Source organism: Lissotriton vulgaris, chromosome 3_1 (assembly GCF_964263255.1).
Source record: "Lissotriton vulgaris chromosome 3_1, aLisVul1.2, whole genome shotgun sequence".
Classification (NCBI taxonomy): Eukaryota; Metazoa; Chordata; class Amphibia; order Caudata; family Salamandridae; genus Lissotriton; species Lissotriton vulgaris.
In genome coordinates this window covers 475,545,466-475,571,428 of record NC_141689.1, presented here as the reverse complement: position 1 = coordinate 475,571,428, position 25,963 = coordinate 475,545,466, and the positions used below count along the sequence as shown (strand labels likewise).

General features: G+C 45.6%; 1 protein-coding gene across 1 annotated transcript in view; it reads right to left on the bottom strand.

Moving 5' to 3' along the window:
- The window catches only part of ERBIN (erbb2 interacting protein), a 710,182-nt gene extending 684,561 nt beyond the window's left edge, over positions 1–25,621 (bottom strand). The window contains exon 1 of the mRNA XM_086963488.1: positions 25,001–25,621. The gene's annotated coding sequence lies outside the window, so the exon portion shown is untranslated. The remainder of the gene's footprint in view (positions 1–25,000) is intronic.
- Between the last annotated feature and the right edge of the window lie 342 nt (positions 25,622–25,963).

The following is a 25,963-nucleotide window of genomic DNA, read 5'->3' as shown; positions in this document are numbered from 1 at the left end:
AATAAGGACCTAGGACTCACACTAGCATCCGTATTAAAGGTGGGAGGTTCAGAGGCTACACCTGTGTGGGATTAGAGGGGTGTTAAAACAGAACTGAAATAAATGCATATTCAGTTGAAGTCAAACCACATTTGAAAAATAGAACCCAAGTCGAGGCTGGACTGCTCCAAGCGTATCAAAACTTCACACAAGTATTCATACAATGGTCTTTAATGAGCCACGTGAGGTTGACTAATTCGCTTTAAACTGGCTCCGCCCTGTTATAATAGAAGTCACACCCCATCATAAGAGGTGGTCCCGCCTTTCAACATGGGGGCACTCAAAAAGCACTGCAGACATTCTTGGTTTAAGTTCTACCTGAGGTTTATGTGGGGATATCATTCGTAGACAAGTAACCCGGAGAAATCCAAATCCCCAACATTTTCAATGAATGACGTTCATCAAGTTGGCAGCACCAGAATAACTGATGCCTTTCATGTCGACATGGTTTCCTCAAGGTGAATTTTCGTTGGATCGCACAGATTCAACAAACCCCGAGCGCCCTGATCAGCCTGCCAAGAGTTACCGATTTTTCCCCACTCTTTCTGCAATTTCTAAAACCGTCTACCTACTCCTGTCATTTTATATCACTTTTTCAGGGGTGGAGTTACATTCCTCCCCCCTCCCCCTCCTTACAGGCTGTGGAAATGATACAATCACACTTGTCCCTCTACTGTCCGAGCATCACCGACAGTCATCTGTGACGGGACCCTTCAGAGACATGTACTTTTACTTCTCATCTCAAAGCACCTCTTTTTCCTACCCTGTCTTTTATTTGTGCTTTTGTTTTATTTTTAAAATACTGCCTACCTTCCTGCTCTTTTCTCTTGTTTCTCCACTCCTTCAACTCCCTTAGGTTTAGCATTTCTCCACGTTCTTCCCTGTTCTCACCTCTGCCACCCGCAACTAGTCCTGCTTTTTATTTAGGGTCGTGCACAAATGGGGAACAAGATTAGCGAGACATTAAAATATCGGTTTGCATTTCTCTATTCACCATGTCCCAGTATTCTATTTGTGCTTTTCCAACAAAATTCCAATTTCTTATTTTAGTAAACAATGCAAGTTCTTGGTGCACTGCGTTTTGATCACTTTTTAGGTGTGTCTTCACAGCGCAGCTGTCGCTATAATAATGTAAGCAACCTAAAATAAAGAGCTTTTCAGGAGTACTACAGAGAAGTGCTTTGGCTCCACCCATATGTTGGTGGGCGCAAGCACATGTTTTGGTTGGTTAGAAGTTGTATTGATTGTTATCACTCTGTTTTAAAGCCTACAGAGCGGTATCTAGTACATAGAATCTTTCAAATTACCATAGTAAGCAAGAGTTTTGGTGTTCGTTACCCCCACCAAAAAAACTGTGGGTATACAGAATTTGCACAGAGACACCCTTGTTAAGACCGCGAAGGTAGGAAAGATAGTATTTTGCTGTGCCAACTACAATATTCCATACATTTGTAACTTCATGACTGTATGCTTGCCTTGTGGAAAAGTTTCCGCTCTGCAGAGTAGGCGTGAGTTGGTTGTGGTGACAAGCCCATTATATCATCTTTAGACCTGATTGGTGCGCAGAGTAAAGTTTTGGTAGTTGTCACAAGTCTTGGCTGTCTTGGTTATGACATAAGCAGTAGACATGGGTTATTTAATGTGAAAAGGATTTGTTAAACCAAATAGGCCTCTGACAGTGGATTATTACACTAACTTACAAGCTTTAGACAGGTATTTAGCTACATGTAATCTAATCGATCGCCATAGTAGGCATGCATTTTGCACTCTGACAAACCCTAGGCGTAGAAGCCTTTCAATATGATGATTCTTGTTAAACCCTATTGAGGGGTCGTACATTGTTTTGCCAACAGTAACTCTGTATTTATTTAATAACTGTATGCATGATGGTTGCTATTCGTAAACCCAAGCTATTGCCATTGCGTGTTTGTAAAGTACACTCCCAAGACTCTGCCTTGGGCCCTTCGTGTTTATGGGCCATTTCGTTATATAACAAATCAGTAAATCTTCAGAAGGAAATGTCATTACTTCATGTTCTCTAAATTGGGTACTCTACTTTTTTTTTATTATGGCAGGTGTAAATATTTCTATAATAAATGCCACGCACGCAATGGTCAGAAAGCTTAGGGCATCTTAAATAATGTAAGGTCTAATGTTCCATTTCGCACTTGATTGCCTACAGATATGATGATAGCTGTGTGAATTAAAGGGAAAACTCACAGTGAATACAGGCCAGAGCCAAGAGGTCTTGAGACAATGAACCTACCCAAGGAGAAGCTCCTGTTCCTCATAGAAAAGGGACCTTTTAAAAACCATGTTAGTAGTTTCTTAACTAAATAATATGTGCACCTAGTTATTCATGTCTAGTCGTAATCAAAACTCATTTGAAAGGTAGCGGATCAGACATGTCTGTACCGGTGATGAGAACTGTCAAGGTCACAATCAGCTTCCCACTGGACCTAAAGAGCAAGTTAAAGCTTTTATTGGTCACCATTCATCCCCACTGAAACCAATCAAAGCTGCTCTGCATGCCGCTAATCACTAACAAAAAAAAGTTTACTGTACTGTGTGGTCTATAGGCAAACCTGAATACCTTGCTTCTAAGCTCAATATGTCCGGTTGTACTTGTGCTACTAGAAACACGTGCCTTTACATGATAGAAAGTGAAAAAAGACATAAGGAACACACGCATGTCAACAGCTTTTCTTAGCATATAGACCTTGCGATTCTGGAGCAACTCCAGACTTGTTATTTCATTAGGGCAATTCAGAAAATGTCTCAACCCCCCTCGACAAAACATCGTAAAATCCAGGATTGCAACACTTCACTTCCACTGTGCTTCTGATCTCTTCTCCATATCTGGGTTATCTTTAGTTTGCATTGTAAAGCCATCTGTCTGTCCTTGTATGGTTACGTACACTGGTGCTATGTTGGGTGCTGCCCAGTAGTGCTACATTTGTGTTTTATAAATATCTTAATAAAATAAAATAACTAAATAAACAATGGCCTAAAAGCTGTTTTCCTTTCGAATGACGTTTTCTATTGGACCACATCATTACTAGGATGTGTTTTTACAGACACAGAAAAGTATTTTTAGTAGACACATCAGAGGTTAAATGCCAAACACAAAAACCCTTCTGGACTCAGGAACAGTGTCGAGGAAGAGATTTGTACTGATCAATTCTGCTCACCAAGTACTCCAAAGAGTCGACCTTAAATTCACCTTAAAAAAACAACAAGCACTGGCAAAGCCCATAGGTCTGGCATTGCCTACCAGCCTTTTGGCTTTGAAATTTTTTTTCCATGTTTTTTGTGAAAACCTTTACTTATGGGAAGCTACAAAACCATCCCTAATATTAAAACAAAAAATCATTTATTATTCATTTATACTACAAACTCTGAAACTGCTTTACCACAGTTATTTTCATTGAGCGATGCATCTATTACAGACTCAAAGAAATAGTCAACTAAACTAACAGAGTCTGGTTGGAGGTCTCCGCTAAGCTGACAACATAGGCTTTCCTTTCAATATCAGGATTACTAAAGCAGGTCAATGGTTTCAAGTTGGATAGAGAAAGAGGTGGTCCAAAAGTTGGCAAACAAAATATAAACTGGCCAGATGGCAGGGTGTTTGTGTTCTTACAACTAACTAGAATATCCTTATGCGCTCAGAAACGCGCAGGTTCATATTTCCTAATATACCCATCTACATCGTGAGCAATACATTTTAAATGTAACCCTTTCATTGCTGCCGCTACCTCCCCAGTGCTGCCGTCGGCCAATGGCTGACACGGCCCCGTCGGCGCACGAAAACGGCTGCACTGCGGCGGAATTACCGCCGCAGTTAACGGGTTAATAGTAAATGCAGGTAATAACAAGCATTTGCTTAATTAGAACGCCAATAGCTCAAACTTTTAGTAATGAGACACTTATTGCATTGCAAATGCATGTTTATCTCTGCTGACCTGCCGAGGGTTGTTCCCTTATTTCCAAATGTCACGGCCTGGTTAATGTATTTCCAATAAGGGCTGTGGCACACATTGAGAATATCAATTATGCATGAATTTGGGTCCTTGAGTGTGTGTGCTGCTTGCCAACGTTACACGAAAATCAAACAAAAAATATAAATAACATGTAATACAGCCAAATAATTCCCATTTACACAATATTACTCTAGTTTAAAATGTCCCTGTGACATCACCTGCAATGTTTAGACAAGCAGCGTGGAGAGGCGCAGAGTGGAGCAGCGCAAAGTGGAGGGGCGTACATTGTCATTACAAACAACACATTTTCAAATGAAATGACTTACGCCAAGGGTGAAAAAAAACTTGGCAACAAATAGCAAGTACTGGCAGAGCTGAACAGCCCCTTCAAAGCCAAACGAGAGAACATTTAAGTAAGTTACTTAAGCTTGAAAGGGCAAACTAGTTAAGTCAGAACAAGAAATAAACCGTCACATTACAGTACATCTACGGTGACTGGCGGAGGGTCACATATCGCACTGTATACGCACATTGCGCCATGTGCAACAAAAAATAAACATAGGCGGATAGGGCTAGGTGGGACCACCCACAGTCACTGCTTCAAATACAACTGCAATAATCCCCACTCAAGACAGAATGTACAACCTACATGCCTTACTCCCTTCCCCACGAGCCACTGTTGACAGCACTGCATAACGACGGAAAGTTGTGCACTGATATACACATAAGTATATATACAGTATGCATTCTTTTGTCACTAAAAACAAGAAAGAGCCGTACCATCAACAGACGTGTGAGCAGCTTCAGACGACAGTAATCAGAACTGGGACGGCGCGGGTCATACCAGAGAAGAGGATGGGGGGGGGGGGTAGATTCCTTTTATAGACTCCCCAAGTACACTCACTCGCCTAACAGTACTGGATGCACACACCAAAGGACATATCATAGCAAGTCGTAGGGGGCGGAATTATAGCTTCACGTTAAGGCCAAGCATTACTTTCTGCAGTTACACTAGTTACACAAAAACCACACCTACGTGTCATCAGGGTGGCCACCTTACTCGCCCTGGATAGCCAGTCAAGAGCCAAGCTTTGAAGGACAACATAATGCATGCTGGGACATGTAGTTAGTTTCCTTCTACATAGCCAACAAGAGAACTCACCTGATCAGCATAAAACAGGAGACAGGATATGCAGTGCTGTGGAGTCAGGTGGTGACCTTCCTTTTGGGAGGTGGATAACTAAGCGATACTTTGGTGATCCACACCTGGACCGCGCACCTTGATTAAATGTTTTCCGTCTGATTATACAACAACAAAAACAACTAATTGTAAGCAAAGCTGGAGAAACTTTGTTATTTCCCACAAAAAAATAGATTGGGTAAACAGACACTAATCTAATCTGACTGCTCCTGTCCACTCTCTTACCTCTTTGCTGCTGGCCCCGCACCGCCACAGCCCAGAGCAGCAGCAGGAGGACGGTCCTTTGGTGGTACATCTCTGGCAGGCAGGGTCCGGCCCTGCAGCAGGCAATGGATGAATGTGCAGCCTGGGTGTCCCAGTGTCCCGGTGACCCTTGGGATTCTCAACTCTCCTGCTCTCTTGCCACCCCGCCCGTTCCCCCAGCTTCTCTAAGAACTAAAGCCTAGCAGCCGAACTGTCCATCAAAGGGGCGGGACGGAAGCATCCATTTGTCAAGGGAGGGGCGGTGCTGAAACTCACATAGCCGCGAACTGTGGCTTTTTTAATGACCTTTTGGGGTTTGTGTTATAAGATGTGCAAGACAGAAATACCGCATTTCAGTCGGCTCATTTGCAATAATCAATTTTTGGTGTGCTTGGATGTGCACGTCTGCCACGGACGAGGACACCTCTCCCCTGTGTGGAGGGGTCCAGTAGCTGTGGCAGTAAAAGATGCCGGCAGGGCCCCGGCAGCACGTGAGGCAGGGGACAGGGAATTCTAAACTTTGGATACGCGTCGCAGAGGTCTCGTGACAGCAAGTAGACACGCACAATGGGTGAGGAAAGTCACGGATAACTACACACACAGAGCAGTCGACGTGTCTCACACAGGTACCAGACGGTCAGCCAGTGCCAGCTTTTTAGTCCCATAACTTTGTTTTCTGGCACTACACATGCAGTTCCAAGCCCCCGCTGTTAGCAGATAACAAGTGACGCGCGATAAAAAAAAAAAGACAGAAACGGCAGCACACTTCACACCCGACAGGACAGCAAGGCAGAGTAACACCCGTGCCCTACCCGAGCTACGAAGCCCCTCAGCCGAGGAGAGAGGTTTCGCTTGCTGGTGAAACAAGCCCGCAAGTATCACAGCTGGGTCTGGGCACGATCATTGCTCCTCCCATGGCCTATTGGTGTCTATTACGCGCTTGGTGCGTGTAATAGACACCAATAGGCCGTGGGAGGACAAATGCGTCTGCCTTTGGCCAATAGCGTACAGTCTTTCATTAACTGACGCACGCGAAGGCCAATGGGGGAGTTCAAAAGGAAATGCACACGCACGAGCCTGTGCGATTCCTAGGTCACCTCACATTCCCTGTTTTTCACCTCCAAAATGTCTTATGCTGCGCGAGCACTGCTGCGCAGTGCAACGCTAGGCGCAAGACCTAAAAACCTTCCAAATCGTTTTTATTAATTTATAAAATAGTTGCCTTTATTACACAGAAGTTAAAATACGTGAAAAATCGGTAATTGTAATACAAATGTTTCAACAAAACAGAACATGCAGCAAAATCAGATTTAAATCCGCTAATGGCATGGGTGGGGGTGAACAGCTCTACGATCACAGGTTCAGGCTGGAACAAGGCTGAAGTGTTGGAGAGCAAAGGCGCTGAAGTCTTTTATCCACTCAATCTAACACAGAAAGCCATGATTGCAAAAAAAATATAGTCTCACTGTATCGCAAGGCTACAAAATATACTTTGTCTAGAATCAGCTACAACGATATTGAGCGGATTATAAACTAGGTTTCCTCATACAAGTCCAGCATGAATTAAAGGTTAATGGCCCTAAAGCACCCTGTTACCGATGACTCGAAGCACAAGATAAAATGATTGTTACAATAATAAACAACAAAAATGTGTTTATATAGAGCTTTGTGTGACGCTTCTGTCACTTCTAAGAGCCGTGAATATAATGTGTTATCAATGGTACTGAATATACCGACCCTGGAAGGAGGAAGGCTGAGTCTGCTGTGACCACATTCGAGCTCACGACCTCCAGAGCACTGTTTTTTGACACACATTTTAAACAGATCCCAATACTCATAGGATCCAAGATTAAGCTCATTTAATACTAGAACCAGGGAGCAAGTACATGTTTTTTCCTACAACGGGCAGAAGGTGCATCAGTAAACCAACGTTTACAGGAGGCAAAACTAGTAGAGCACCAAGCCACCGAACCTGTGTCAAGCGGGCACCGTAGGGCTAAGAGATGCCACCCACTCAGCTCGAGGCAGAACCCCAGGCAAGTAAAGACCGACTGTTCCCATATTGAAGAAGAGACACCTGAAAAGCTGAGAGTTGGACAACCATTACACAGTCTGACGGCCAGCATACAGCGGAAAGCCACCCGCAACCCCTGGTTAAGTGACAGGCTAATTCCGATGCAGCAAGGAAAAGTATCATTGATTCTGTACACAGGATCACTGCAGAAAAACTAAAACGTGGCTTTGAGAATGTAGTGCGAGTGCCACAATCAAAGGTGAGGAGTTGTCTGGCCCCACTCCTCGCACATGTGCAAATGGCTACACAACCGGGTTCATACGGTTACCACTCTGACCAATAAGTTCAATTTCATACAGCTTGAAATTACTGAAAACATTTCAATGACAAGCTGAGAATTTCTAGCAACAGGCCTATCATGTTGCCTGCTTTACTGTGGTCCAGGGAGGGAGTTGGTGCTTGCCCGCCCCCTCTGGGAAGGGAGGTTCAGGCTGCATAGTATGCCCTTCAATCTGTTGACAGCCTTTATCCCGGTGTTGATGAAATCCACCAGAATAGTTCAGCTCTGACTTCAGTCCTGCTAAAGTGGACCCCAGGTTGGGATTCTTTCCACTTGCTGATCGCACTCGATGTCGGATACCTGCGTTTTTTAGGTCGAGCCTGGGCGCTGTATGCGCTACTCTACAAGGCATTTTGAATTGAGCAATGGAATAAAAGCTCTGCCCATTTCCTGCCCATCTTTTCAATTGGCTCCTGTTACAGTCCTTTCAAAATCGTTGCTTTTCATTAGTGAATATGCTTACATGTCCCTCCTTGGTACCGCCTTTGTCTGCATTTGCAACCTCCCATAATAACTACACTTTTTACTTGTGGGTTTACACAGCAGGTGAGCACTCTCTTTAATAGTCTTCCCCAATTTCACCCATGACGTCGCGGCCCGCTTTTACATTGTTATTATTAATGTATTTGTTTTTGTATTTTTTATTTGCAGCACGGTCCGCTTTCACTTTAGTGGCTGTGCTTCTTTATTTTGTTTGCAGCGCGGTCCGCTTTCACTTTAGCGGCCTGCTACCGAAATTTGCTTTCATTTTTTTGGGGGGTGAAAGTGTCCCGTACCACGCTGTTTAATGTTGTCCCCACCCTTTTCTTTAGGACGCTGCTCACTGTAACCTGAATACGGGAGAAGCGTCTAAAGAAAGGGGCGCGACCACCATTAGAGGGGTCTCGCATTTGGAGTGTTTGAGCTATTGGCATTAAAAATAACAATGCCTTTTATATAGGTGTTGCTTTTGAAAACACATAAATGAAAGGCATTGTCATTTACAATGCCAATAGCTTTAACTCTCACAAATGTGAGACTTTTTGCATTCAAAATGCTTGTTCTTAGTTTGCGTTGCTGGACTGGCAGCCCCACCGGCCTAAGCAATGTGACCTATTCCAATGTGGAACAGATAGCGGACCTGTAAACTCAAGCACGGTACAACAAACGAGGAATCCCAGTCCTGGGACATCAGCTGAATGCTGAAGAGGTTTCAGGTATAGATATTTTCTGGTGAGAATATCCTAGGATTAGTAGGGCTTTCACCCTAGGAAGAATGTGATTTTGTCAATAACCAGCTGGATTTCAGATCAGCCAAAATTTTATGCTGGTGATTCAGCTTCTTTTCCTAAGCCAAATTCATATTTTTTTCTTTTCAGAAAGTGCATTTTACACAAGCGGACATTCATTTAATCACCTCCTCTCATCCTCGCCTCTGTGTGCGGTGGGGGGGCCAAGACTTTGACATGATACCACACGTGCTTCAGGGTGAAGCATGTGTGTTCTGGAGTCTACAGATTTCTGAAAACACATCTTAATGAAGGGCATAAAAAATATTTTTCAAATGTCACGGTTTCTCGTTTTTGTTGTGGGAAGCAAGCTGCATTTATATTCAATTTTTTTTAAAAGAGTGAGAGGATAAAAAAAAAGCTGGAAACCACCTAAAGCAGCAAAAACTACTCAAGGTTTAAAAATAATCAATATTTTGACTGTAAAGATTAGTATTGGCGTAACCAGATGAAGAACACCACAGTCACAGCCTGTTAAACATGGGGAAACTTACACTAAACCAGTTCATTCCACTCTCTAGTGATCTTCCAATTTCAGCACAATGGTCATTAGACCAATTTTGGATCTGACCTGCCAGCATCATGTATTAAAAAAATATATAAATGAACATGTATATAGATGGGCTTTGGGTCAGTCATCTGGTCTATTTTACTGGCACCCAAACCTTCATATAGTATGAGACAATGGGCCAGTCCTTATCAGCCATTGGTTCCCTTTCACTGAATGACAGCATTTTCCTCGTCTTGTGTGCGCATCCACGTAAAAAGTGATGCAATTCAGTGCCATGGATAGAAAGCCAATCTCTCCTTTCATTTAGCTTTTTTTATTATTTATTTAGCTTTTTTTGTTTAATTCATTTTTATTTCACAGGCTTCCAAACACATGCACTCTGAGCTGCATCGTCAACATTTAACAATGTTTTTTTTTACTTCTATTAATGCCGACAATTGCTTCAGTCAGCCTATGGAACATTTAATTATTGAGGACAAAGTTAATCATCCAAAAACGAAATCAATCCATTCTACGTTTATATGCCTGAAGCCCTTACCTTCATAGCAATTTAAATTGAGCTTAATACTGGAGTTAATGGAACTCCAAGGACACAGCCAAAGTGCACATCAAACAAACCCATAATCAGGCAACAATACAACCATGCATAGATTCAGTATAGCAAGAGCCACAAATGGAGAACAAATATACAAATCCAACTTTTCAGAGAAAAAAAGGGCCTGTAAAAATTAACATCATACACAGCTTATTGCCAATTACTAGCTAAAGTCAAAAGGCTGAACATTATTTCGATGTGATTTACAATTTGATTCCCACATTCCATTTGTACTATCCATAACCAGACGGTCCAGTAACATTGTTAAGCATTGACTGGCAGTAAACCCCTGACGTTCAGACAGAATCATCTCAGTAAGTAATCATGTTTATTCTGCCCAACTACAAACTAATGCTTTTGTACAGTTGTACTAAAATACATACCAGAGACCATAATATTTCAGGGTAAATGTTTTTTTTTTATCCCCCAGTCCCCAGTCATACCTTTATTACTGTACCTGATGTTTACTAATTATACGCAAGCCATTTCACACAAAGAGAACCACCGTATAGTAGGCATGACCAAAATAAGAATAAGCAGCAACTATCTACACGTGTGATCTGTATGCGCTGTAGAAGCATCAAGTAAGATATTCTTCAAAGTTGGAGCATTTAATAGGCGATACCGTCCTATTTTCAAGAGCCCTGCTATACATATCACTCTGGTCTTTTGTGTAAGGAGGTGATGTTTCACTTTTTGCTCAAATTACCATAGTGAAAAAGCAAACCAGGTGTTATGCAAGATCAAGGATATCCATTTTCTGCAGTGAGGTTGCACACAAGGAGGTTCAGCATATTTATTTTCTGCAGGGAGTTGGTACGGTACAACAGGAAGTTCATCAACAGATCCATCGACAGGGAGCACATTTGACATGGCACTTGCCACAACTACACACATGAATATAGTGTTAAAATCATGCTGGTCTCAATAGTTGAACAGTGTTAGAAAAGTTTGAATCAAATTCTAAAGTTTTTGGCAGACCTGAAGGGAGAACCTGTACTACTGATTCAAAATGGAGGAGCTTGCTTTCTAAAAGTTATCAGCAGCGCTGCTCTTACGGCACTTGTAGTCTTATGCTTTATTCCATCAACAGACTCTGCTATGTACAAGAATTCAACTTGTCAGTTAGGGTGGGTGGAGTGGCACTTCCCTGAATTAGGTGGAGCTGCCTAAAAACTCCATGGAATTCCGCTCTACCCTATGCACACAGACCTCGAGGGTTCCTGACCCCAGACTGCAACCTGCTTTACCGGCTTACCTCTGCCGTGGCGGTGATCTGCAGCGGTTCTTCTCCAGTCCTTCCTGACTCCAGACAGGCTGGGCCGTAACAAATGAAACCGCTACAATGCAGGACCCGCAAGGACTGTGCATGCGAGCGCATGGATAGTGGAGCCCTTAACCCGGTCTCCACTCTCCTTGCGCACGCATGCGCAGTCCTTGCGAGTCCTGCAGGGGTCTCATTATTACACCCAGGAGGAGAAGAAGAATCCTGCTCAGCCGAGGACGAGGACACAGCCCAGGCATGGAGAACGCCACACCGAGAGCCAGGTAAGGAGGACTCAGTGAGGAGCAGGGCTTGGTTGCTTGTGTTAGGGGTGGGGCCGTAGGGGGCAAACTCCACAATGCGTAGGAATCAGAGCATTTATTAAACTTTGTACTCCTAGTGGAGCGCGGAGTTGGCAAAACTCTGCAAACTCCGCTGTGGAAGCAGAGTTCGCCACCCACCGTTACTTGTCATTGATCGTAATCCCCCATGAACGTCAATCCATGGATTACTTTTAATAGTTCCAAAAAAGAAACTTATCATGTGATATCACAAACATGCAATTTTCATGGCGGTAATGCAGCATAAAAGAGAGAATAAGTCTTAAAGCATAACCAACACTGTGGGGAGATTCATCATCCGTGGAGAGACCAGTTTGTTTCTCATTCTTATATGGATATCCAATCCAAAACCTTAAGGTTGGGATTCTGCCGGTGGAAGCTGCAGGCTAATGCTGTCAATGTCCCACCCTCCCAGTTCCAAAATAAACTGTAGGCCTGTCGGACAAAAACAATCTTCAGCACTTCTGCGCTAGCACAGTACATACTTCAGAGTTGATTATTTACACAGTGACAGGCCTTATGAACTTCCGAAGCTTTACGGTGGAGCCACCATTACCAGATGTCTGACTGGACAGAGGCATCGCAGCACTATCACAATTAAAATGATCTATAAGATAATCTTAACTCTGGCTGCGAGGCAGTGTGTATCTACAGGACTCACATACAGTCCGATTGTACTGGGGGGAACTAGGTCCCCTCATGCTGGTGAACGGGTGCAGGGACCCACTTTGGGCTGCTCTCCCCAAAGCTGTGGTGTTCTGTGTGGCACTGGCTGTTTTTCAATTGCTGCCACTAGTTGTGAGTTAGTAGCTACCAATGCAACGCGAATGGCTCCATCCGAGCAGAGGGCTGTATGATGAATTGTGGTCAGTGTCCTAGCACTGTAATATCATGACCCCAGAAAATAATTTTGAGGTGGTAACAGGTTTTTAATCGGACGGACACATAAAGATAGTCTTTGTAAATGTAGGTGATCCACTCACTCCAAGGCCAATGTATTTTCTCTGACCACAAAAAGTGTAACTCAACCGGGGTGATAAGGTCGAACTGAGGGAGTTTGATACTGGATTACGATCCTGGGTCTGAGGTGGTAACAAGCGGCTCCCGGAGGACATAACTGGGGCCCTATCTGGTCGCCACGATTGATAGAAAAATGCAATTAAAAAAAGGTACTAAAAATAAGTGGACTCCAGTCTGATTGTTTTTACTATTAGGGACCTTCTCGAAATTGAATACTACTTTAAAAAAAACTCACACAATAGGTAATGTTGTATTAGAGAATTTATTTTTCTTAACTTTCCAATTCTTAAAAGACTGGCTTTCTAGTTACCACCCTAGATTTGCTTAAGGCCTTTTACTGTAGGTTATTAAAAACAAACATAAAACAGACCTTCAAATTGAATGTATTTTGATATAAAAAGAGGTGCAACCAAACGGGATGTATTTCCCAAATACTGTTTGCTTTAAGCCATCTGTAATGGGAGACAAAAAATTAATACTAGAATAAAGGAAAATTGTAAACATTAACCTACATGTGCATGGTGTCCACGGTATAAAATACCTACCTGAGGAAGGGACCTGTGTGGGGTTCCAAAATCCAGCAGCTAATAATTCATGCACACCTTATAAAAGCACTATTTAGAAATGACATGTAGCCTTGTACACATGAGCCTGCACACTTCAGCGACCTTCCTATGCCCATTTCACCGCCATTGCCTTTGATTTACAGCCGGCGCCTCTGCTTCTGGGGTGATTGCAGCCAGTCATCTGGGTGGAGCTTCCGGCCTGCACTGGCAAACCCCAGAAGCAGGAGCTCCTGTCAGTCATACACTGATAGCCAATCAGCTTTCGAGGTGTGGCTGCACTTCTCACAAGAGTTTCCCACATGCATACACAAGTGAGAGCTCTTGAGTTGTCTGCCCAGCCTGCCGCCTTTCAACGCCCTGGTACATCTGCTCGCGCCGACGACCAGTGCTCGCATATCCTGGCCGGTTACTAGTTTCACCACATAAATGTCCTCTCTGGGCCATAAATAGCTCTCTTTTAAACTGGCACTGCTGGTTCCTGGCAGCAAGGCTGCAGAGGTCAGCGTCTGCCACTTTTTAACATGTTTCTGCACGCGCACCCCGGATTCCAACCTTACAAAAACCGATATTTAGTCTCTTTTGATATTTTCTAACCTCCCAAAATATAGAAACCTATCAAAGTTATTAAAAAGCGATACAATGTAAGCCAGGCAGCGGCACAGACCGCGCTGCCGGGAAAAGACCATCATTTGGACAGTAAAAGCGGTTTACTGCCAAGATGGGGCTCTCTGCAGTTCAAAACCCCGTTTAAGTTAGTTAATTCTTAAAAAATAAAATGCTGCTGAAAGTTCTAGAGCCGAGAATGGGAGAAAAACTGTTCCAAAAGGTGAAAGTCACCGGGGAAACAGGAGGATAAACATGACGTCTAGCTAGGGGCTTCCAGCTCAAGAAGTGACAAAATAAAAATAATTGGCAAATGCATTGCGATAAAGGGTACCAGGGACTTTTTCAGCTCATGGTAAAACTTGTAACAAGACGCTGGGGAATGCTTCTTTTAATTTTTGAGAGTTTTGATTAAAAATGACTCGCTTTCTTGCTAATTTTTTGCTGAATTTTAATTGCAGTATTCGGGTTGTGAATAGAAAACAAATACAGTGTGTAAATGTTAAGGAGATTACACTGCTCAGAAACGAGATTAATAACCCAAATGCAGAGCTTTGAATGGTGTGTCAACATCTAAACGACTGAAATAGAACACTCGGGGCCTAGACACAGACGTTTCTTGACATCCTATGTCCATACCAGGCCAAATGCTACCGCTTCCTATAGATAAGGACACAGACGTTGCTAAAGGGGTTCCATTCACAAAGTAGTTAACAAATTGGAGGAAATCTGACCAGATATTAATCTCCTCGGGAGAGACTCAGACAAGCTTATGTAACAGCAGTCTGCCTGGCGCGTGCAGCCTCTCACTATGAGTGAAGCATCCGTGGCGGTCTCCAGAGGCGCTGTCCCTCCACCCCCTCTGCACAGGTCACACTGGGGACAGCTGGCTGCATTTTCTATTTTTGAGGATGGGTAGTAGCTCCTCCCTGGTGAGCTGCCTACTAACCCCCAGAATGTTTATATTTATGTTGTATTTATTTTATTTATTTCATTATAACGTACAGGCAATAACAGAGGCAGAAGAAAGGACCCAGAGACCATGGACCTTCCCCCATGATGGTCCCTTCTTGGGTGGAATGTTCCCTGTGCAGCGCTCTGCAGCGCCCTAGCTAGGTTTGCACTCTTTAAATCCCAAAAGCATACAAACATCCCTTTATTAGACACAAGTGTTCATGTAGCTCCTGGTTTTTTATTAATTACATGTTTACACCGCGATGAGAACGAGAGCAGGTAATATTCAAGGGAGGTGTAGAATGTAAATAACATTGTCCATCATGCAGTCTCATGCAAGACACACAGCATGGCCCATCTCAGTCACATCCTGGCTTTTGTAAATAGGGTTAACTGAACCCTGAAGTCCAACTAACAAAAGTATAGCAACTCATGGTCGAGACGCCGCTTCGATGAAAATAAAAAGCGTTCTCTAAAGCAGTCAGTTCCATGCTTCTTGGAGCTAGGCTTCACAACAGCAACAACATAAAAGAGCAAAAGAAAATTATGAATATTTTGAACACCTTTTTACGACACTGCAACTTTTAACATACACCTGCAAAACAGAACGAATAATCTTCCCCAAATGTCAACTCACTCTTTTTTGCATCTCGATTCCTCTTCAAAATGTCACAAAACACAGGGTGCCCTTCCCTCAGACCTTAGGCGGACAGTAATAGTGGTAAACCTCAAAGATGGCAAGCCTATTGGACGCTGCGACTCATATCACCTGATATCTTTACTCAACATGAAAGCCAAAATCATGGATAATATACTGGCCTCCAGACTTCTACAGATCATTACACTTTTAATACATAGGGATCAACCGGGCTTCATGCCTGAGAGATCGACCCAATCTAATCTTCTTAGAACACACAACTGGTTGAACGAAATAAAGGGTCGTTCAGATCTACATGTTTTGATGCACCCGATCAGAAAAGGCATTCAGTGCAGTACATTGACCTTTTCTTGATGGTACCCTTCTTAAATTCGGTTTTGGTTCCCACTACAGGAGATGGATCAAGCTATATCAAACCCCATCGGCAATGGTTCACGTTAATGGGGTATTGTCAGCAGAGGGCATCCCTATCGGTAGAAACACTAGGCAGGGATGCCCTCTGTCCCCTTTTCTTTTTTCTCTCACCCTTGAGCCACTAGCCTGCACTGTACGTAACCACCCTAGGATCAGAGGCTTTAAAATTAAGGGAGAATCCAGGATTGAAGAAAATTTCTCGCTTTACGCAGATGATATCCTGCTTCCCTGTCTCGCCCCTAGACCTTCCTACTTTGAGGAAAATGGAGCTGCTCTGGCTACAGCATTAATTGGGATAAGTCAGTCCTTTTCCTCCCAGAGCAGGGGCTGGAGATACCCCCACTCCCACGCCGCTTGAACCCCCCTCGCTACCCATGGTTTCAATTACATGGGTTTATTTATGACACCAGAAATGGAAACCTGCTACGCACATAATTTTTGGAGGGTGGTGCGAACTTGTAGAGAAGACATGGCAAGATGGAGATGGTTGCCCCATACATTGATAAGAAGGGCAGCCTTGTTTAAAATGATTTCCTTGCTCAAACTGCTTTATGTCCTGCAGAATACCTATTATAAGATCCCACCTGAGACCTTCCAGCTGCTCAATAGTGATATGTGAACCCTACTGTGGGATGGTAAACACCCCAGAATTGCCCTGAAATGTTACACCACAATCAATATAATGGCGTACTTGCACTCCCAGACATGCAAGCCTACTATTGAGCAGCGCACCTTATTAATATGAACAACTGGATGTTTGCCCCTTGGATCATTCAACATTGAGGTTGGAGCGTGCTCAGTGAGGCGGTGGATCTTGTCTCCACTATTTATACGGGGGCATCTCCTCCCAGCCACACAAGTGGCACTAATGGCATGGGACAAGGCCAGGAGGGCATAGGGTGGCACGGGAAACTTACTAGAGAAACACCTCTGTGGGTTGGGAGGTGGCTCCCTGAGAAGAAAAAATTACAGGGATGTGAGGCATGGGACCTGATTGGGGTATACATGGTGAGAGACTTTGTTGAGGGGGGTGGGGGATCATGCGGGTTTCCTCACTCCAGCGAGATCATGGAAGGAGTTTTACCCAATTCCTAAAATATGCACAAATACAGCATGCTTGGAGGGCTGAGGGTCTCCCCAGGGAGAGTATTCTGGACTATGCCCCATTGGAAGGAGGGCTCCTGGCGGAGGATTTTGGATAAAAAGTGATTTCTCTAACGTATAAAACTCTCAACAACAATATGCCTGATAATCTACATATCTTAAGGGGAAATAGGATGTGGCAATGCTTAAAAACATTGACTGGGAGGCCGCCCTGATGCACCCACAGCAAGTTGCAATTAAGGCCAGAGTCCGACAAGTTCAATTCACAATTTGACAGAGTATATTATGATAGATGCCATTGCATGCGATGAGGCGGGCGCCGACCCTGTATTGTATAAGATGTAAAAGAGAAGAGGGTACCTTCTTCCATACGGTTTGGGGCTGATCCCTTATTCAGGATTATTGGGGGGGGATATTGTACGGGAACTGGGTCGTATACTCTCAGCTGAACTTTCTTTGGACCCCAAATTCCTTATACTGGGAATTCCGAATTATATTGATTTACCACGTGCCCAGCTGTTGCTTTGTGGGCTTGGCCTTGTAGTTGCCAAAAGGGATATTGCAAGATATTTGGGGGTAAATCAATGCCCGGCTAAACATGAATAGAAAAGGGGTATGGATATGTCTATGATGGCTGAAAAAACCACCCATGCCTCACGGAGATGCCCTAAAAAACAATTGCGGTATTTGCAAATACAACAGTTGATGGACCGAATGTGGATCAATGTCACACATTCAACCCAGTCAAAAGATCTGGGTCCTAATCCATCGTTTTTTTTTTGTTTTGTTTTTTGCACTCCACACCACCCCAGGTTAGACAATGGCGATATGCAAATCAGCTCTGACCCTTTGCCCCATGGGAACAGTCCAGTCCGAACTACAAAAGCCATGTCCTTCCCAGAACGGAATCAAGCATCCGAGGACCGGACCGGTTTCGAGGTAACACCTCTCATCAGCCCGGCTAGCTTGACTCCAGTGGTGTGGAGTGCCTGGGACCCACGTCTGGGCATCCCCAGTACACTTATAGCGGTATTTGCAAAAACAACAGTTGATGGACCGAATGTGGGAAAAAAAAAAAACGATGGATTTGGGCCCAGATCTTTGGACTGGGTTGAATGTGTGACATTGATCCACATTCGGTCCATCACCTGTTTTTTTTGCAATTGCCGCCATAAGTGCGCTGGGGATGCCCAGACGTGGGTCCCAGGCACTCCACACCACTTGGAGTCAAGCTAGCCGGGCTGATGAGAGGTGTTACCTCGAAACCGGTCCGGTCCTCGGATGCTTGATTCCGTTCTGGGAAGGACATGGCTTTTGTAGTTCGGACTGGACTGTTCCCATGGGGCACAGGGTCAGAGCTGATTTGCATATCGCCATTGTCTAACCCAGGGTGGTGTGGAGTGCAAAAAAACGATGGATTTGGGCCCAGATCTTTGGACTGGGTTGAATGTGTGACATTGATCCACATTCGGTCCATCACCTGTTGTTTTTGCAATTGCCGCCATAAGTGCGCTGGGGATGCCCAGACATGGGTCCCAGGCACTCCACACCACTTGAAGTCAAGCTAGCCGGGCTGATGAGAGGTGTTACCTCGAAACCGGTCCGGTCCTCGGATGCTTGATTCCGTTCTGGGAAGGACATGGCTTTTGTAGTTCGGACTGGACTGTTCCCATGGGGCACAGGGTCAGAGCTGATTTGCATATCGCCATTGTCTAACCCAGGGTGGTGTGGAGTGCAAAAAAACGATGGATTTGGGCCCAGATCTTTGGACTGGGTTGAATGTGTGACATTGATCCACATTCAGTCCATCACCTGTTGTTTTTGCAATTGCCGCCATAAGTGCGCTGGGGATGCCCAGACGTGGGTCCCAGGCACTCCACACCACTTGGAGTCAAGCTAGCCGGGCTGATGAGAGGTGTTACCTCGAAACCGGTCCGGTCCTCGGATGCTTGATTCCGTTCTGGGAAGGACATGGCTTTTGTAGTTCGGACTGGACTGTTCCCATGGGGCACAGGGTCAGAGCTGATTTGCATATCGCCATTGTCTAACCCAGGGTGGTGTGGAGTGCAAAAAAACGATGGATTTGGGCCCAGATCTTTGGACTGGGTTGAATGTGTGACATTGATCCACATTCGGTCCATCACCTGTTGTTTTTGCAATTGCCGCCATAAGTGCGCTGGGGATGCCCAGACGTGGGTCCCAGGCACTCCACACCACTTGGAGTCAAGCTAGCCGGGCTGATGAGAGGTGTTACCTCGAAACCGGTCCGGTCCTCGGATGCTTGATTCCGTTCTGGGAAGGACATGGCTTTTGTAGTTCGGACTGGACTGTTCCCATGGGGCACAGGGTCAGAGCTGATTTGCATATCGCCATTGTCTAACCCAGGGTGGTGTGGAGTGCAAAAAAACGATGGATTTGGGCCCAGATCTTTGGACTGGGTTGAATGTGTGACATTGATCCACATTCGGTCCATCACCTGGTGTTTTTTCTAAAAAACAATTGCAGTATCTGGAGCAGATGGCTACACCACTATTCTTAGGAGCGGTTTGAGAAAAGTAGGTGAGAAGGACCAGATACGCCCTGGAATAAAGGAATATATTGTTACAAGCCATTTTGCCACACAAACTGGGGTGCAGAGATTTGTAAACAACTGGATACATTCTGTTTCGTGTCTTGGGAGGGGGTGGGTGGGGACAAATAGTTTATTATTTCTACTCTTTTTTTATCCTATCGAAGGAATAGCTTTCTATGTTGGTTACATAACTTATGCAATATCTCCTTCTGTATTGTTCTCAAATACAAAATAAAAATATATTTAAAAACAAAAAGAAAATGTCACTAAACTATCGGTCTCACACCTTTCTAACCCATATACTCATCTTAACTCTTGGTCCTGATCATTGTAATATCTACACTTCATGCACAGGCGAGGGCTTCATGAGACCCTACCCTTTATCATCCATGGGATGGCAAATGGGTCAAAGACAACTTTGGACTGGGTACAAATTGCATCAGAGAGGCCGAGAACTTCAAAAAAATATTCTTATGCCACTATGCAGTCCTGAGATCTATTCTATGGGGCCAAGTCGTATTTAATTATGGTTATAAGTTTAACCTCTTGGATAGATCGTTGTTGACCAGATTTGGAGTGGGAACCATATGGTGTCTTCTCAGTTTCCCATTGGGCCAATAGGAGTCAAAACCCGACCTTGTTTGTCCGTGACGAATCCTCACCACAGACGTTGCTGCACTTTGTTTTTCTGTACATTTTACCAACCTCACACGCTGGTTTTAATTCCTGTATTGAAGAACTACAGTTTAGAGAAATGCAGATCAGCATTTTGTTTTCTTCTTATGTTAAACAATGTAAAAAAATACTAATCTGTGGGATGCTTTTTAAAACCAGTAGTTAGTTTGCATAAATCAACTTTTATTTAATAAGATATATATTTATTCTACCACTTTTTTGTAACATATGTATTTTTACGCTGATCTCTAATGATTACTTTTAAATACTCAAATAAAGATTGACTTAACTGATTATAAATGTGTTCACACACAGCTGCAAAAAGGTACCTGCAGTTAAGTGAGCCTCTAGACTAGCTCTGCGTGGCACTACAACTGAACCCACAAGAGCATCGAGAGTGCCAGCGCTGTCACCTCACATCAACTTTCGATTAAGGGTGATGGCAACCAATGGCAGTCACGTCTACTGACGAAGGAGAGCGTGAACAACGCGCAGGCGCTTTGGAACCCGCTCCTTTGCTTGCGCCCAGGTAAACAGCTTGCTACCAGAGTCCAGGTGTGTGACGCCAGCCAGGGGAGTTCAAGTGACTTAAGTAGTCAGAATTGACAGTGGGACTTGTAGCAAGTTACTACTTAAAATGTGTGATCAGATTAAGAAAGACAATTAGGATGTAAATCAAGTAAGAGTGTAGCTTTTTTCCCTTGTAATTATATGTACTGCCTTATTTATTTCCCAGGAAACTTATTTTTATCTGTGCTTTTATGTTTTTCAAAAATGAAATACGAATAAAGTAATTTGACTTTGACTTAAGTAGTCAGCAGTGAAAACAAAAGCAATGGCCCATGCGTCGGATCAAACAACTGTTTGATTTACAATTCAGGGCAAAAAAAATACAAACATGCCAGGAGCTTCTCTCTAGCACATCAGCTCGCATTACTGCACTCTGGGGCTGGCCAGCTCAGGGTACACCGCTGGCTGTACAAGACGATTACTCATGCACCTTAAGTGGGTGACCCCTGAATACAAAGAAAAAACAAAAGGGTAACTAATCTGTGCCTCTTCGTGAAATTTGGTTTTACAAATGATTAGTGTTCTCTAACTTGCGTTTACAGTGGGGAAAAAAACACACAAAAATACAGCGTTCATGTTTTCGCACATTTCCAACTTCGGCTCTTGGCAGCCGGCAGATGCTAGAGGGAATTAGTTCAAAGTAACACAAAGGGACCAGTCAACCACACGGAGTCCCTGGCTGCTACCAAGTGCCATACTTTAAATCCAACAAAAGGCCCGAGTAAGACAAAAACTCACCACCCCCTCTATTCTGGCAGCAGGGTGGAACAGACGGACGAACACACATCAGCAGGCCATCGCGATATGACCGACAGAAGATCCGACTTCTACAGCTGAGTAGTGAAACAGTGACAGCCCTCAAGGAATGCGAGATAACACAAATAAATCAACCCTTTAACTATCAGCTCATCCAGGGACAGCAAAAAAACCTTAATTCCACACGAGAGGAACTGGGCTTAAAATTAAACCTACTAAAATAAAAGTCGGTATTCTGGTGATGTATGGAACCAAGATTTCTTGCAACTGGCATGGTCGGGGTGTGCTGTGTGCCCTGTATGTATCAGGCCTGTGCTTCCTACAACAAGCTGCACATGGGAGGAGGGGCTCTGCCATGTGTGACCTCTCAGAGAACTCACGAAGCCAACTTCCTAGGCTATGAGGCTTTCCTCAAGCCTCGCCTGGGGGTGGTGCGTGGCACTAAAGGAAAGAATCGTGCGTTGCGGGCAGAGAGCGCATTTATTTGGCTGAGAAAGTAAACATGAGGAATCATCAGAGCCCGAGGTCACACTCCCTTTGTCCACACGCAACAGCCAGTTACAAGGAAATACAACCGAGTCACGTGACCAGAAACAAGTGTTTACATTTTCAGCTTCCTAGAATCGAGGAAAGCAGTTTAGTTCGCAGGGTTAATCTTACAATGCAGCAGCTTCCAAGCTTCAACACTCAACATATGCACTGCTAAACAAATGAGGTGCCAACACGCCACTTAAATCTGCACTTGTGAAAAGGTGAATGACAGGTGTGGCACGCACAAGCCGTATGCCATAATTTACCATCACTGATTAAAAAACACATCTACACGTTCTCACCGTATTGCATGTATATACATTCAATAGTACACACTAGAATTAAGAAATATAAAATATGTAATGCACTCCACTAATCTCGTACAGGAAAGCTGCAAGCGTACCCGGAGGGGGGGGGGGATAAACGGCAATGCCGTGCTCAGGCAGCCCTGTCGTGGGGCAGAACGCTGCTAGAGGGTGACTCTCCCTGCTGCTGTCTGGAGGTGAGGTGTGCCACACACACACATCCCTGCTGGCAGCAGCGCCGTGTGACGTCACGAGAGCGGGGACACAAGGCCCTGGGACGGTGGCCCCGGTGGGTTCACGAAGCCGCGGGCGCAGCGGAGGGTGCCCACGAGAGAACCGCAGTGGAGACCACCAGTGGGGCTGCAGCTCCAGGCTCGAACTGGAGCCCACCCCAGAAGTACAGACCCCCCAATCCCTTCTCTGCATCATGTTCAAATTCGCCGTGCGCCAGAAGGGTCGGTCTGTGTATAGAGCCTGTATCGACCTCTCTCTCCAGGACTAGTTTAGCGTCTACCCACGGTGAAGTGACCAGTGACCAGTACTGACATCTGCACCGCCTCCAGCGGACCGGGTGTGCGCCTCAACTGAGACGCTGTACAGGGGAGCATCTGCGCTATACAGAGGGGAATCTGGCTATATAAAGGGGCATCTGCGCGCCACGCAGAGGGGGTACCTGCGCTATACAGAGGGGCACCTGTGCTATACAGAGGGGGTATCTGCGCCCTACACAGAGGGGGTATCTGCGTTATACAGAGGGGCACCTGTGCTATACAGAGGGGGTATCTGCGCTATACCGAGGGGGTATCTGCGCTATACCGAGGGGGTATCTGCGCTATACCGAGGGGGTATCTGCGCTATACCGAAAGTATCTGCGAGCTATACAGATGGGGTATCTGCGAGCTATACAGATGGGGTATCTGCGAGCTATAAAGATGGGGTATCTGCGAGCTATAAAGATGGGGTATAGCGTGTTATACAGAGGGGGTATCTGTGAGCTATACAGAGGGGGTATCTGCGAGCTATACCGAGGAACACCTGAGCTATATATACAGAGGGACACCTGAGCTATACAGAGGGGGTATCTGCGCTATACAGAGGGGGTATCTGTAATATACAGAGGGGGTATCTGTGATATACAGAGGGGGCATCTGCGCTATACAGAGGGGGTATCTGCGGCCTTTGCACAGCAGCTGGGACTTCAGGTAAACAAGGAACGACAAAGAAATAACAGCTCATCCAGAGACAGCAGTACCAGGAAAATGCATCAAACTGGCAGTTTTGTGGTCTAATGTCACCCGAGCATCCTCATTTTAACGACACCCTCATGTCCAAAACCTCCTCCAATTTCAACTGACATTGGCTAGTGTTTGATCAAGTAAATCGTTGTACTATTAAATCAGAAAATATGTGTTGAAAAGTTTACTCCGTGTTCAGCATTGTGTGGCTGGGGGTTCGCGTTATACACGCTTTCACTATTTAAAGTTGTACTAGTTCTATGCACTTCTCACCTGCACCAACACCCCGTCTTTTACCCTTTTCCCTCTTTTCCCCTTGAGGATCCTCAAATGTTTCTTCCCCTCTCTGTTTTGCCTTTTCTCCATACCCTCGAATCTCTCCCACCCTCCCTTGGTGTTGTGACTACGTCCCCCCTCCGACCCCACTTAATGGAACTCTGCCTGAGGAAATCTACTATGTATGTATATATATGTATATAGGGATAACTCTAGTCACTAGTATAGGCAGTAGACCTTTGTACCATCTACCATTCCTATGTGACTCTTAGAGTATATCCAGTCATATCCCTTCCCTATGTATATAGAGATAACTCTAATCACTAGTACATGCAGTAGACCTTTGTACTATCTACAATTCCTATGTGACTCAGAGTATATCCATTTGTATCTCCTCGTGTGACTTTACATCTTGTACATTTGCAATGTTTTCTGTTTGTATCCTGTATGTAACTCATGTAATCCTAAATCCTTATGTTTTTCAACTGGTTCTTATGTAAAGCGCTCTGACACCTTCAGGTACAGTTCGCGCTATATAAAATCGCATTAATAAATAAATAAAATAAATAAGACCTACGGGCGAGAGAGGGAACACAAGAGCAAGCTCCTCTCCCCGTGATGGGGAAGTAAACGAAAGAAGCCAATGTTTGCGCCGCACACACTTGCTGCGTCCTTTCTTACACCACAGCGCTACTTTCCAGCTCGGCCTGGTGTGTGAGGACAGTTAGAGCCTGTTGGTGAAAGTGTGACAAGAGGTGCCTCGAAACACAGCGCCCCTGCCCGGGATCCTGTGAACAAAGAAGTTTGTGTACACAGGACTGGAGCCCCTTCAGTGCCAGCGGGGTCCCCTCCGCCTGCGCCCCGAGAGGAGCAACTCCAGGGCAGGGAGGCGGAGCAGTCACCGACAAGAAACCCAGACAAGAAACCCCAGTGCCGGGCGGGTGACATGCAGCCAGCCTTACCTCTGGTTTCCGGCTGCAGTCCCTTCATCTGTTGGGCTTCACTGCCCCAGCAAGTAATCCGTGCCCCTCCCTGCACTGGGGGCCCACCAGGCCGGCTGCCTTACGACACGATCTCAAGTTACTGGGAGGTTTCAGCCCCGTGAATCCAGGCCGGGGAAATCCACTGTATGTGAGCACCAAACAAAACCCGCTTCCCAACAAAGTTGTCATTCAGACGCGCCCACCAGAAAGTTCCGTGTCTCCGCTGAACGCCACTTCCAGGTCCGAGAAACTCCCCCGGAGCAGGCCAGGCGCCACTAACAAGAACCACTCGGAGGAGGGTTCAAAGACATTAAAAATGCAGCGGGGCCGGAAGACGGGGCTCGGCAGCAGCGGCGCTGGGGCAGCGCGGCCCAATGCAAGACCGAGGCCGACGGCGAGCAGCGCCCAGACCGCTAGAGCGCCCTCCTTCCCCAGCGGCTGCGGCGGCGATGCTCCTCCACTGCCGCAGGCCCGGCCCAGCCTCACCGGAGCCCGACCCCGCCCCAGGGAGCTCCGTGCGCCCGTGACCCCGCCGCGCCCAGTGCCCGCCGCCTGCTGCCGCCTGGCTGCGCTCCCTCTCGTCCGGCGGAGGCGGGGACTGGAGGCCTCGGCGGCTGCTGCTTCCTCCTCCTCCTCCTCTGCCCGGGCCCGGCCGCGCTCCCCCGCCTCCCTCTGGACGGGCTCCGGCTCCACACACTTCCGTTCCAGGCCTGAGGCCGGTGGAGGCTCTGCTGCTCACGGACACACAACAAGCAATCACACACGGACCGCTCACACACACCGCAGGCGGCAGCGCGCCCTCTCCAGCGCCGGACTCGCGGGCCCCGCCGGTAGTGCACCAGGAGACAAGTTCCTCAGACAGTGCCTCCCCTCGCACGCAGACACTGCCCCACACACCGTGCCCCCGGTGACGGTCACTGCGTCTGTGTGTCTGCGCTCACA